At 35.7% G+C, this 11,787-nt stretch overlaps 1 long non-coding RNA gene across 3 annotated transcripts in view; it reads left to right on the plus strand.

Moving 5' to 3' along the window:
- Nucleotides 11,464-11,787, plus strand: part of LOC110394618 — a 39,207-nt gene continuing 38,883 nt past the window's right edge. For 2 of the 3 annotated variants that reach the window (XR_002435748.1, XR_002435747.1), the window contains exon 1: nucleotides 11,464-11,737. This is a non-coding gene — a long non-coding RNA (uncharacterized LOC110394618). The remainder of the gene's footprint in view (nucleotides 11,738-11,787) is intronic. The other variant, XR_002435749.1, reaches the window with a different exon arrangement.

Here is an 11,787-nt window from a genome sequence, read left to right on the forward strand (position 1 = left end):
ATGTCATACCAATGTAAATCTTGAAAATTCTTGGTGAAATTATATCAGTTAAGTGGTAACTCTATATCGAGTGACCTTATTTTTATTTTATTTTTTCCAGAAATGATAAATAATCAAATATCACCTATGTCACTGAAAACTGTTTGCCAGTTTTCATTTATTCTGAAAGTCAGGGTATAAATGCAGTATGTTGCTACTAAAATTCCATTTAAAAATCTTTCTTTGGGCAAGCTTCAGAGAGGCTGAATTCTTCTTAGTCCTACCAAATGGGATTTATTCTGTTTACTGAACTGAAGGATAGTTTGAAGACAAACTTATGAAGAGCTTGGTTGATCCAGTGAGGAAGTATGGAAACTGTGGAAGGATACATCACATTTCTCAGGGAAAACACAATTTACCAATCTGGGAGTGGCTATGTGATATGTAATTGTGGACTTCTGTGCTTTGGGGTACAAAGCACATGTGTCAATATCAGGCTTGTATTTGCCCTGTGATATTTTATTACATGAAGCAGAATTGATAACAGGAAATGCAGAATCTAAGAGAAGTTTAAATGTCTTGTAATTCATGGGTGCATGACTACATCACTGATATTTTCATTATTTCACAGAAATCACTTATTGTATTCACAGCACTCCCTTCCTCATTTCATTCTCAGTGCATATTACTACAATAGTAGATTAAATAGGGATGGGATACAGGCTTAGACAAAGGCATCCAATTATCCAGCAAGTTTAACTGTTATTGGCATACTCATGGGTACAATTTTGAACAGAATCATCTCAATCTTTCACAGGTAATTGTTAAGCATGGTTTGGAAGAGTTTAGACCAATGACTGTTACCAGTAAGCAGTTTGGACAAGACTCTGCAATGGCAGAAAAGAGTCTAGCTGAAGTTTTTATTAACCAGCATGAAAGTTGATTTTTGTGCCTTAAGTCACCTGCTGAAATTTTATGGCTAAGTACAAACATAGACCCAAGTCTTCTAAGTCTTTGGCTAATGTCCTAGCTGCTGGACCATCCTTTCTTTTGCTTCTGATGGCTCTATACGGGAACTTATACAGCATGGCTCCTTAGACAGCAACCATACCTTTCCTTTGGTCTCAGAGTGTCCCTACATATCCTATCTTTTCCTCTGTTTTAGAGGACTAAATCTACACTCATTTACTCTTGAATCCAGTCTTTCAGTCTCTGAATAATCATCTCATGTTCAATGTATACTTAAAGTTCTGTTTAAACAGTATTTACAGGATTTAATGAATAGATTATGAAGTGTCCAAGACACATTTTTCCTTATTTTTATGCTTGTCCTTCATAGGGTCAATTTTCTCACAATTTCATCTAGTCCCCAAGGATACAGGTGCTCTGTAAGCCTGAAATATGTTCCTCACCAGTCTCTCTTACTCTTGAGTACTTCCGATGCAACCACACTGAAATGGGCCTCTCATATTCTCAGTGGTCTAGTTTCCTAATATTTTAAAGGGTCATTCACTTCAGTGAGAGTTTGCAACTGAATGATAAATTCACTGTTTAATTTTTACATGTTAAAAGGAGAGCAATATACAAAATTATTTTCTTCTAAGAACTTAGTAATTAGCATACTGTGATAGAATAATAGACACAATGAAGAGTTACATCTTACCCATACAAAATATTATTAATATATGCAAGTTAATAGTAGTATGCTGGTTTGGATACAGGAAGATTTTCAGAAGTCCTTAACATCTAGATCTAGGTGAGACTGAATACATGGCTGTCTCTAGCACTGTAACAGAATGAGATTTCCAAATATTTTTAACAACCAGTGTCTCCCAAATTTTATAGGAGCAGGTGGATGAGTACATTTAGAAATCTAGTCAGCTGCTGTATTGGAAGGAGACTGGGATATCAGATATTTCCGAACAAAGCTATATTTGCTGATACCTTGGAATTACACAAAGCCATGTAGTTATTTTTATATCTTTCAAACAGAAAGATTTTGGTGTTCCCAAAAGGCCAAGTATTAGTCCCCAAACTAAAGGTTAAAACAGTTATTCTGTTAGCTATCATCAGTTGTCTCATTTGTGACCAATTACTGTTTAACTTCATAAATCTCTGGGGATTTTAAAAGTAAAGCTCATGCATCTTTGAAACTGTGGGATTTTCTTATCTGATTATTCACAGCTTGCTAATTTGTAATTGGACTTTTACAACTCAAAAACCTCCAGATTTAAGAAAAACTAATTTATTTTTTCTCAGTTTAATTGTGGTATTCACACTCAAAACTGTGTAGTGTGATTGCTTCTAGTGGGTTGTATGCAGTGTTCTGGAACTAATAAAATATATTATTGATTGCTTAATGAAAAGCATTGCGTTCGCACAGTTTTACTGTGGCTGACGATGGATACAACAGCTACTTCTTATTCTGTTTTGAGGATCACCTGCCATTTTACTTGGGTGTATTGCTGCATATCAAGTGTGCTTTTAAATTAAGTTATGGTTGCCTACAGGGCACTATGTTGGGTGGCTCCATTAAGGTATCCTTATACTTTTCCTTCCATGCAGTGCTACCCGCTGCTTTTAATTTAGCTTAAGATCATCAAAATTAATTATGATAGAGCGTATTAAAAGTTGAAATAGCAAATCAAAGAGTTTTATTAAGTGCCCTTTAGGTTTTCTTACGTGTTTAGTGGCTTTAGCTTTTTAGTTTTTTTTTCATCGTTGTCTAATTCATTGTAATTATTATGACAAGGATTGGTAAAGTAGAATAGAAATGCATACCTGTGGCAGGTGTAACTATGATTCTCAGTTCTTACTTGAATTACTTATGTTACCCCCCAGATAGTCTCACTGAATATGTTTATGGGGGAACTAAATGCGCAGCCTTTCCAGCAGTGATGGTGGAAATTTGTACTTGTTGCTTCCCTTGCCTTGTCAAGGTGTTTGATCTGTGCACCAAGTAAAGGAGTGGTTCTGCCTCAGGCATATGGAAATGCTCCTGGTCTTCACGGCAAAAATTCTAGAGCCTTCTGACACATTCTGACAACTATCACTGCACTGTGATGAGTCTCATAATGGGGAATGTCCTCCCATGCTATCTACTGGGCATGAAATGATGTAGCCACTGAACCAAGTGCCTTGAGCTGGGTTTACTGAGATCTCTTGGTTCACAGTTGACGGAGGCTGGTGAAGGCCTATCCAGTGGTCCCTCTAGGTAGGCCTGCTTCTGTGCTGTGTTGGCTACTGTCCCGGCACACAAGCTCTGTGTGAGGTCCCTCATACATAAGCTCCTGCCTGAGATCCTGATTTATTTGGTGCCAAAATGGACTGTTAATTCTGTGCTTCTAGCATGTTCCTTATAAGCTTTTAACATATCCCTAAGGCAGAGCAAAATTCTTCACGCAGATGCTTAATCTTCTTCAGCCCTCTACGTATGCTGCATCTCAGTTTGTGTCTCGTGACCTGGCTTTTGGGGCTGGAGGAACTCTTGATCGGTATGGTCTTGTTTGGATGGGCTACCTACTGAATCTAGCCTGGAAGAGATACAACATGTGGTTCAGCAAATCGCTATTATGCATTCGCCTTATATTGAGAAGTCAGAGATTTTTAAGTAAAAGATATTATTGCTACCTATAATTATATTCAACTTTTAGAACTATAGATACAGATCAACTTTTAGAACTATAGATACAGATTCTAAACATAGAATTCCAGTAGTGGTATGATTAATGTTCCCTTACCACTTTTATCAAATATTTTCTTGCTTGTAAATCAATTAAAGACCATGTCAACTTACCAGTCACCTACCATGGCAGTATTTTTTTATTAATCTGGAGACAGAATTGTTGCTGTCAACAGAAGATTTCCTTGTGTTACAAATGTTTTTTGTTTCTTGTTTGATCTTGTATATTGGCTGTTTTAAAACCTATGTTTGCATCGCACTGACCTCTCCAAGTGATCCAAGTCACTCCGTACAACTAACTTTTATTTACCAATAAGCTACACCCAATCCTCTCATTAATTGAAAGTAAAAGGAAATTGATTTTTTTTCTTTAAAAACTATTTTAATGTATGAGGCCATGACTCAAAGCCCATTAAACTCAATGAAAGGATTTATACTGAATTCAGGGATCTTCAGAGAGGGTTCTGAATCAGTTGCAGTTCTGTTATTTTAGAAATTGTCCTGACAGAAGCACTGAGCAAAATGCACAACAACTTTCCTTGCAGCTACAGAATTTCTCTCTTTTCTTCCTTTTCTTCCTTTCTTTTTCTTTGCAGTTGAACTGGTTTCAAAGACCACATTCAGATTCAAAATAATTTTCGGTAGCTTAGCAAACAAATAGACTGTGCACTGTTTCTGAAACTATCCATTTGCAGAGTCTTTAATGTGTTCTGCGTTTTCATAAAGAGTTAATTTGTTTGTTTAGTTGATTTTCCAAATTCATTTTAATGAAAGATTTGATAATCCTGAGTTAAAATCCAAGCTGTGAGTTTTATTGGAAAAGACAAAATTTCAGATTTTCATTCAAACTTGGCGTGTATTTTTTAAAATGCTGACTGATCTTCTAGAACTACTGTCCTTGTTGTAAGCAACTCTATGAATATAATTAATGATCGTTAAGAGCCGAAAAGTCTTTTGATAGAGGATAGAATGAAGATTTTAATTCAACTCAAGTTTCCTGAACCTCAATTTCCAAAGGGAAAGGGAAAAAATTTCATATGAATCTCTCTTGCCTATATGAGTTACAAACTAATTTTTTTTTTTTTCAATTACTGTTACTTAGAGATTTTATGGGCAACCTCTAATGCAGTAAGTCCTTGATTTCAGTTTAGATTAAGACACTAGTATAATAACTAATAATAATTGCTCAATTGAAAATAAGTTGTTACAGAAAGAAAAAAAGGGTTACTTTAAGGTGAACATTTTTCATCATTGGCCTGAAGCCATCTTCAGCAGTCAACTACATAAAGATTTATTGGTCAGATGACTTTATATAAAAGTATATATACACAAAAATTAAAAACCCAGTCTTGGAAATTCGTGTAACAATAAAGCACTGGACCACTTCTATGTCTAGATTGTTGCAGAGAAGATTATGTATCAATGTGAATTTAAGAATGATAGCAATTAGCCTGAGGCCACAGATATCCCACCAATTTTATTTTCCAAAAATCATAAGGGGTGCAGACAGAAACCTCTTTTCTGTGTTCTCTTATTAATATTGAAGACTGCACCTTCAAGTTTCTATCAATAGTTAGAGATGGAAAATTATTGGCTAATTGTTGCCTATGTGCTTTGGAACACAAGACTGTGTCTTACAATACCAAAATAGTTGAGTAGGCTAATTACCCTGATCCCGTAAGATTCAATGCCTGCAGGCTTTCTTCAGTGCATTGTGTATTTATATCAGAAACGAAGCTTGTCTTGTCTGCTTGCTGTGCTGTGCGTGGGTTCTTAACATCCTGCTAAGATCCTAGCTATTGATTTGGGTTGGCTCTCTCCATAGGTGCCTGGTATGATGCATGGTGCGTTATTTCTCAGAAAGCATTAAATACCTACTTCTGAAAATTAGGACTTTTGCTAGTACTTAGAGATAGGCACAAAGAGCACACCTTTACCATCTTCACCAATTAGCTGAGAGTAGTGCCTCTTTGTAGGAACCTAAAATCTAAAAATTGCTGATGACGTGGAATAGCTGGAGCAATGGCAGCAGATGTTTTGCCCTTTGCTACTATATTGGATGTGTAGCATCCTTCTGTGCAGTCGACAGTTTGTTACTACTGGACTGTACAGCAGCTTCTTCTATTTTTACCTTCAGTGCTTCTTAATTTCTTTCTGAAAAAAAAAAAAAAAAAAAAAAGATTTACATACCAGGGAATATCTAAATTTTGAGCTTGAGATCTTGTATAATAAATTCAATATATAGGTAGCATTGTGTAAGCTGTTCTTTCACTGCTCTGACAGTTTGCAGTTCAGCAGGTGTATTTTTATTTATACATTCTCCGAGTCTTCAATGTAGATACTGTACTTTTCTCTTGCGAGTGCTCGCATGTAAGAAAGGGAAAATTCTAAAAACCTGTAGTGACAACATTGGTTTCCTTTCAAAAGTTTCACTGGGCAGTTCCGACAGGTGAAATGTCATGACAGAAATAGCAAGTTAGGCAGTAAAAATGAGGAAGGAAAAGCAGGCAGATTATTAGAAATGTGTTCCTGGCTGAGTGACAGAGACCCACTCCAGTAAGCATGTAGTCATGCATAGCTACTCGGGAGAGCAGTGCTGCTGAATTAAGGGAATGACTAAAAAGGAAAGATATTGCTACAAATATATTTTTTCAAACTTTGATACTTCATTCTTTATACAAATTTGGATTTTACTGCACAGCTTTGTGAAATACTTCAAAAAGTTTGCCAAGCTGAGAGGCAAGCATCTGAGCAATGAAAGAATATAGACTGTTACATCTCACATTGATATGACTCAGAAGATTCAGGCTATGAGTAGTATGGAAAGCCTTAATGCAAGAAGTAATATGAAATGTATTTTTTCAGTTTTATAACTGGTAAGTTTAAATGAGAAAAGATTTTCTTTTTCCTTTCTATATTTTAAGGAGGAAAAATAAATTAGAGCTCCACCTTTGTACCTCTTCTTAGCAAAGACTGGACGAACTCAAAAAAATCCAACTACATTTTGTTGCATGTTGTAGGTATCCACTAGGAGGAGCTGACCACCTTAAAGAGAAGGTGGTGGATGGATTTACTAACATTTCCAATAAAAAGTGTTAATAAAACGACTTCAGTACTAATCATAGTGCTAGGCTAAGATAAAGCTGAAGTATTTATATATTATTTACAATGGTTACATAATAACATGTGGGATAAATGCTTTAATACTACTGCAATTCCAGGCAGCAAAGATATTCAGGGCTCTGATTTAACAACAAAACTCAGAACACTGTTCACTCCAAAGTTATAAGATCTGATTAATGTAACTTTCTTAGAAAATGTGCTGTATTTTATTCACCATAAGGCTACACAGATAAAGTATGTGATTGAACAAAGAGAAGAAAAGATCTGTATATGGTCGAATATCTGTACATATTAAGCCAGGCAGCCTTGTTCATAAACATAGCTCTTAGACAAAAGCACCTTTTGTTTTTTTGTAATAGACTTTTTTTTCCCCCTGCATTATAATCTCTTTATATATTTAATACCATAAATAAAATAGTGGCATAGAAGAGAACTATAAATAAAACATTGGAATGGGGGAGATATGCCAAAAGTGATCTCTCAACTAGTTTCTTAATATCAGTGCTATAACTAAAAGAAAACTCTGTTCATTGCCATATTGGATGAGATGAGGGAGCAACTGTAGCGTATCTCTCCAAATCAGCAAACACAAATAGTCAAATTGGGAAAGTTACAAAGAAGATTGCCCTTAGAGATTTCTATCAGCTGAAGTTTTGTTTTTCCCCTTCTTCACAAGGAACTTCTTTGTCATGAAAGATGCCAAAATAATGATGCTGGCCAGCCATTAAGAGGTGTTTTTGAAAAGGTTGCATATTTAAACCAGAGAGTAAGCACCATAAACAAAGTACTTCTCTGCTTCTGTAATTTGTAACACTGGGAATGAAGAAGCATGTTTAGTCCATGAATGTAATTACTTGTATTTATTCTGATGATATATGGAAAATGCATACTGTAAATAGTATTTTTTTTTCTTTTCTTTTTTTAAAAGGAGAAAATTCATGCTAGGAAGAAAAATGTGAAATATAGACATTTTTTGTTTCTTTCTTTATGAGAATCTAGAAATCAGAAACATAACAGCTGCCAAACTGTAGCCCAAGAAGCTTGGTGAAACAGGGTTATTTTTAGATATCTGAAGAAAAAAGGAATGATGGAAGAGAATGGTAGATTCTGTGAAAAACAAATTTCTGTGTAGATGGAGATGCTATGAAAAATTGGCCAAGGATATTCTGCTTTGGACAAAGAGTAGTAAAGATCAGGATAAAAATGAACAACATGAGCCGCAAGATGGTATACACTGAAAAGAAAGTTTTTTTTTTTTTTAATTAAAATGTATGTTTTTGTGAGCTGGAATAATTTCTACACAAAAGTGTCAGTACAGGAAATATTCTTTTTATTCATAATCAAAGAAAAACAAAAAACAGGAATGACAAAGATAGGGAATAGTTTCAAAGCAGCCCTTTGCTCTGTGAGGAGAAAAGTTGCTGCCAGTCAGCAGAATGCTGCTTGTAAGCAGAAAAATCTCCTGCACCTTCTGAGTTCATGCAGAAGGCGAACATCTCCATAGTACAGGTTGTCCTGTGCCTTCAGTGCTAACTTCAGAGTAGACTGAGGAGGGCTGAAAACTACTGCTTTTACAAACTGCTTTCACAGAGGCTAGTTCTTGATTTGAGGACTCTTGATATCAGTGAGTTCAAAATACTGGGTGAACAAGTGATTAGGCTTTGCAAAAAGGCAAGTAGATGCATTACGAACTTGGAGAGAGCTTCTTTGAGGCAGTATTTTACCTTTGAGAGAAAAAACAAAACAAAACAAAACAAACCACTCAGATGGGAACTGCCAGCTCTTGCTTCATTGTCAGTCTCTTGATGGTCTTAAAGTGCCCAGACTTCACAAAACTCAAGCTAGGTGAACCAAGTAATTTAGCCTTTTGCAAGAACAAGAGTGGTGATATGGTATTTGGAAGAGTTCTTTATACAGACACTCCATTAGAAAATCAAATAACTAAACATTTTGGAATGAGAATCATGTTTCTCAGAAAGTAGACTGTTCAGTCCTACATGGTGGGGCTATACACTCATGCTAAATTAGTTAAACCAGCAGATACATTATGGGCAAAAGTAATGGCTGGCCTAAGGCTAAAAGTATTCTTTCTTTATGAGAACTGAGAAAAGTTCTCTTTGATATAATTTGGTGCATGACAATATGTCACTCAATACTCTCAGTACACAAGATTCCCACCCACGCTCTTGCCTGATCTAGAGCAGTGAAACAGTTTTAAAATACTTACATGTAGGTCTGTAATGCTATTCTCTCTCTCTTCTGTCATATCTGCCACCATAATGGGAAGTATCAAAGCTCCTAGCCTGCCTAAAATGGCACTCAACTTCTCTGGAATCTCTCATTTTAGAATTCCAGTAAGGAGCTCTCTTAGACTGATGGCTGAGTTGTTGATGTATTGTTCAGCTGTGGTGGCTGAGATACTGGCCATCTCTGGCTACTTCCATGGCCAAGCTTGCAGATCAGAAAATTAATCACTTGAGAGCAAAGTGGCTTGGCTGAAATGTCACTGGCAGTCTGGGTTAAGGAGCTAGGCTTTGTGTAGAGCTGCTGAGACATGAATGTGTTGTATGAAGTATGCAACTTCATGTAGTTTCCTGAAAAACTTCTACGTGTACCCTGATGGTGTCCTGTTGTTTTTTTTTTTAAAAAAGAGTGCTTTTTCATATTATAATTTTTTTTTTCTGCATGGAAATCACCTGTTTATTGTTATCCTGAATTTACTGTAATTTAGGCATGATTAAATAATGAAGAACAGACAGTCTCTGTTGTTAGCAAAACTTGTCCTTTTGGGTTTAATTTTCTCAGCTTTTTAATATGACACCACTCCTTGTAGGCAGCAAAGATCCTTCACACTGACACCAAAGGTTGAAGGAAGTCAGAAATTTGTAGCTGTAACAGCAATAAGACATGGCAACTCTACATTACTCTTTGAGTGGGGTTTAGTAGTTAGGATATGGTTGAGATAATTTTACTTCAAAAATCTCTTATTCTACTTATCTACATTCTTTATGCAAAAGATTTGCAAAAGAAATCTCTGCCAGTCCAGTACAAGAATGTTTCTTTCCTCTTCCCTTTGCCTTATAGAGGGTGCCATGTAACTTGACAGGTTCAGTTATACTGAACACTTCGGCTCTTTTCTACCAGAGAGAATATGGCAGTTTAGATAAAATTAGCCATAAAATATGCTAAAATCAAGTATCAAATATAGCTTACGTTACTTCAGTCAAGAAAGAACTTCCTTTTTCTATTGTAAAGCTTGATTTTGCATCTGCTCATAATAGACAAAAATAAAAATGTTACTTGTAGATGTTCATGAGTTAAAACATTCCTGGCTTATTAACTTTTACTTGAAGAAATAAAGCTTCTAAATCAAACGTAACATTTATTGTGTGAAATATGCATATTGCAGCTAATGATCTGAATTCTAAAATCTTCGTGGACCTTGTTTACTTAAAGCTCCTACTGATCTCAGTGAATCTCAATTACTTGCTTATCAGCATTAGTAGTAGCAGTTCTAACCATTGTTTAAGAAACCAGTACAAACTCTGTCACAAATTCACCACATAACTACATAAAGCTGATGTTTTGATGGATTGGGAAGTACCAACATTTTCTGCAAATGATCCTTGGTGCCACAGCCATCATTATATTTGAGAAAAAACCTTTTAAGAGGTTGGGTAAACTTGATGCATCCAAAATCATTAAACACACAGGTTCATTAATGACATGGAATTTTACCTGTGTACAACTGTAGTAGCTTCTAACTGACAGTTCATCTGAGAGAATTGGGCCTAATAAGGAGGGCAGAGGTTCTCAGTTAATGAGCAAGTCAAGGTTCTGATCTATTAAGTTAGAAAGAAACTACTTGGATTTGAGACTTAAAATAAGACTGTGGCTTTGGACTTGTTTTCAAACACTTATTAATCATCAGTGACTTAATTCTGCAGAACTATTCACCTGAAATCAGTGTAACTATTCACAGGAGAAAAAACTGCACTAGTGGGCCACTGAAATACAGAACATTCCTTGTGACATTGTTAAATCTTTCTCAAGCCATCAGCCTCTGCTCTTCTACATGCTGTCTCATCATCCAGGGAGGATGAGTTCAGTCTTGGTTCTTTCACTGCTCAGCCCCCTCTTTAAGTCTGTGAGAAATGAAATAATTGACAGAGTGATTCCTTATAATCAGAGTTCTTGACTAGTAGGAGAGAAAGTGTACTTTTTTCATACAAAAAAAATTATATTGGTGAAGCTATAGCTCAACATGCTTAGCAGAATCTTTTTCTTTTATGTTTGAAAAAGTCAATATTGAGTTTATCATATCTTTTTTTGTTAAATATTAATAAAAATGTCTATTTTAAAATATATATATATACATTGGAACATTCAGTCACGACATAAATAAAAACAGTAGTGAACTACCTGTGAAATAACAACCAATAGGTTTTGGCATTGCACTGCAATAATGTAACCTTGGAGCTGCTTTGGTCAGTTCTATCTTGTTTTCTGTGTTAAGACTTATTTTATAATGTAAATTGACCCCCAGAAAGCGGTGCTAAAATCTGACAGGAACTTATCTCTACTTGACTTCTCTTAAACACAGTCTCCAAAACTGTTAATGTGCTTACACTGAGCACAAAGATCTTCATGTTAATAGTATTTTGAATGAAATGTGGCCATTTATTCTTGTCACCAGGTACCGTGATGGAGAGGTGGTTGGGGCATTATATAGTCGGGATGTCATAGTACTTTGAAGTCATTAGTATTCTAGAATGAAGAATGGAAAGAGGAGAATGAGCTAAAGCTGCACGTGAGTGATAGTCCCTGATGGAGCTGTAGTAGGCCCATCATAACAAAAGACTGTTGATCTAAAGACAGATGTGATCAGAAATGCCTCAGAAGATGTCTTTTATGAATCAGGTGTATGAGGACTAGTGTGACAAACAATGTTTGGTAAGTCATATGTAAATGCTTGTCCTCATTGAATAATGTCTGACCTTCAC

Source organism: Numida meleagris, chromosome 2 (genome assembly GCF_002078875.1).
Source record: "Numida meleagris isolate 19003 breed g44 Domestic line chromosome 2, NumMel1.0, whole genome shotgun sequence".
In the NCBI taxonomy this organism is placed as follows: domain Eukaryota; kingdom Metazoa; phylum Chordata; class Aves; order Galliformes; family Numididae; genus Numida; species Numida meleagris.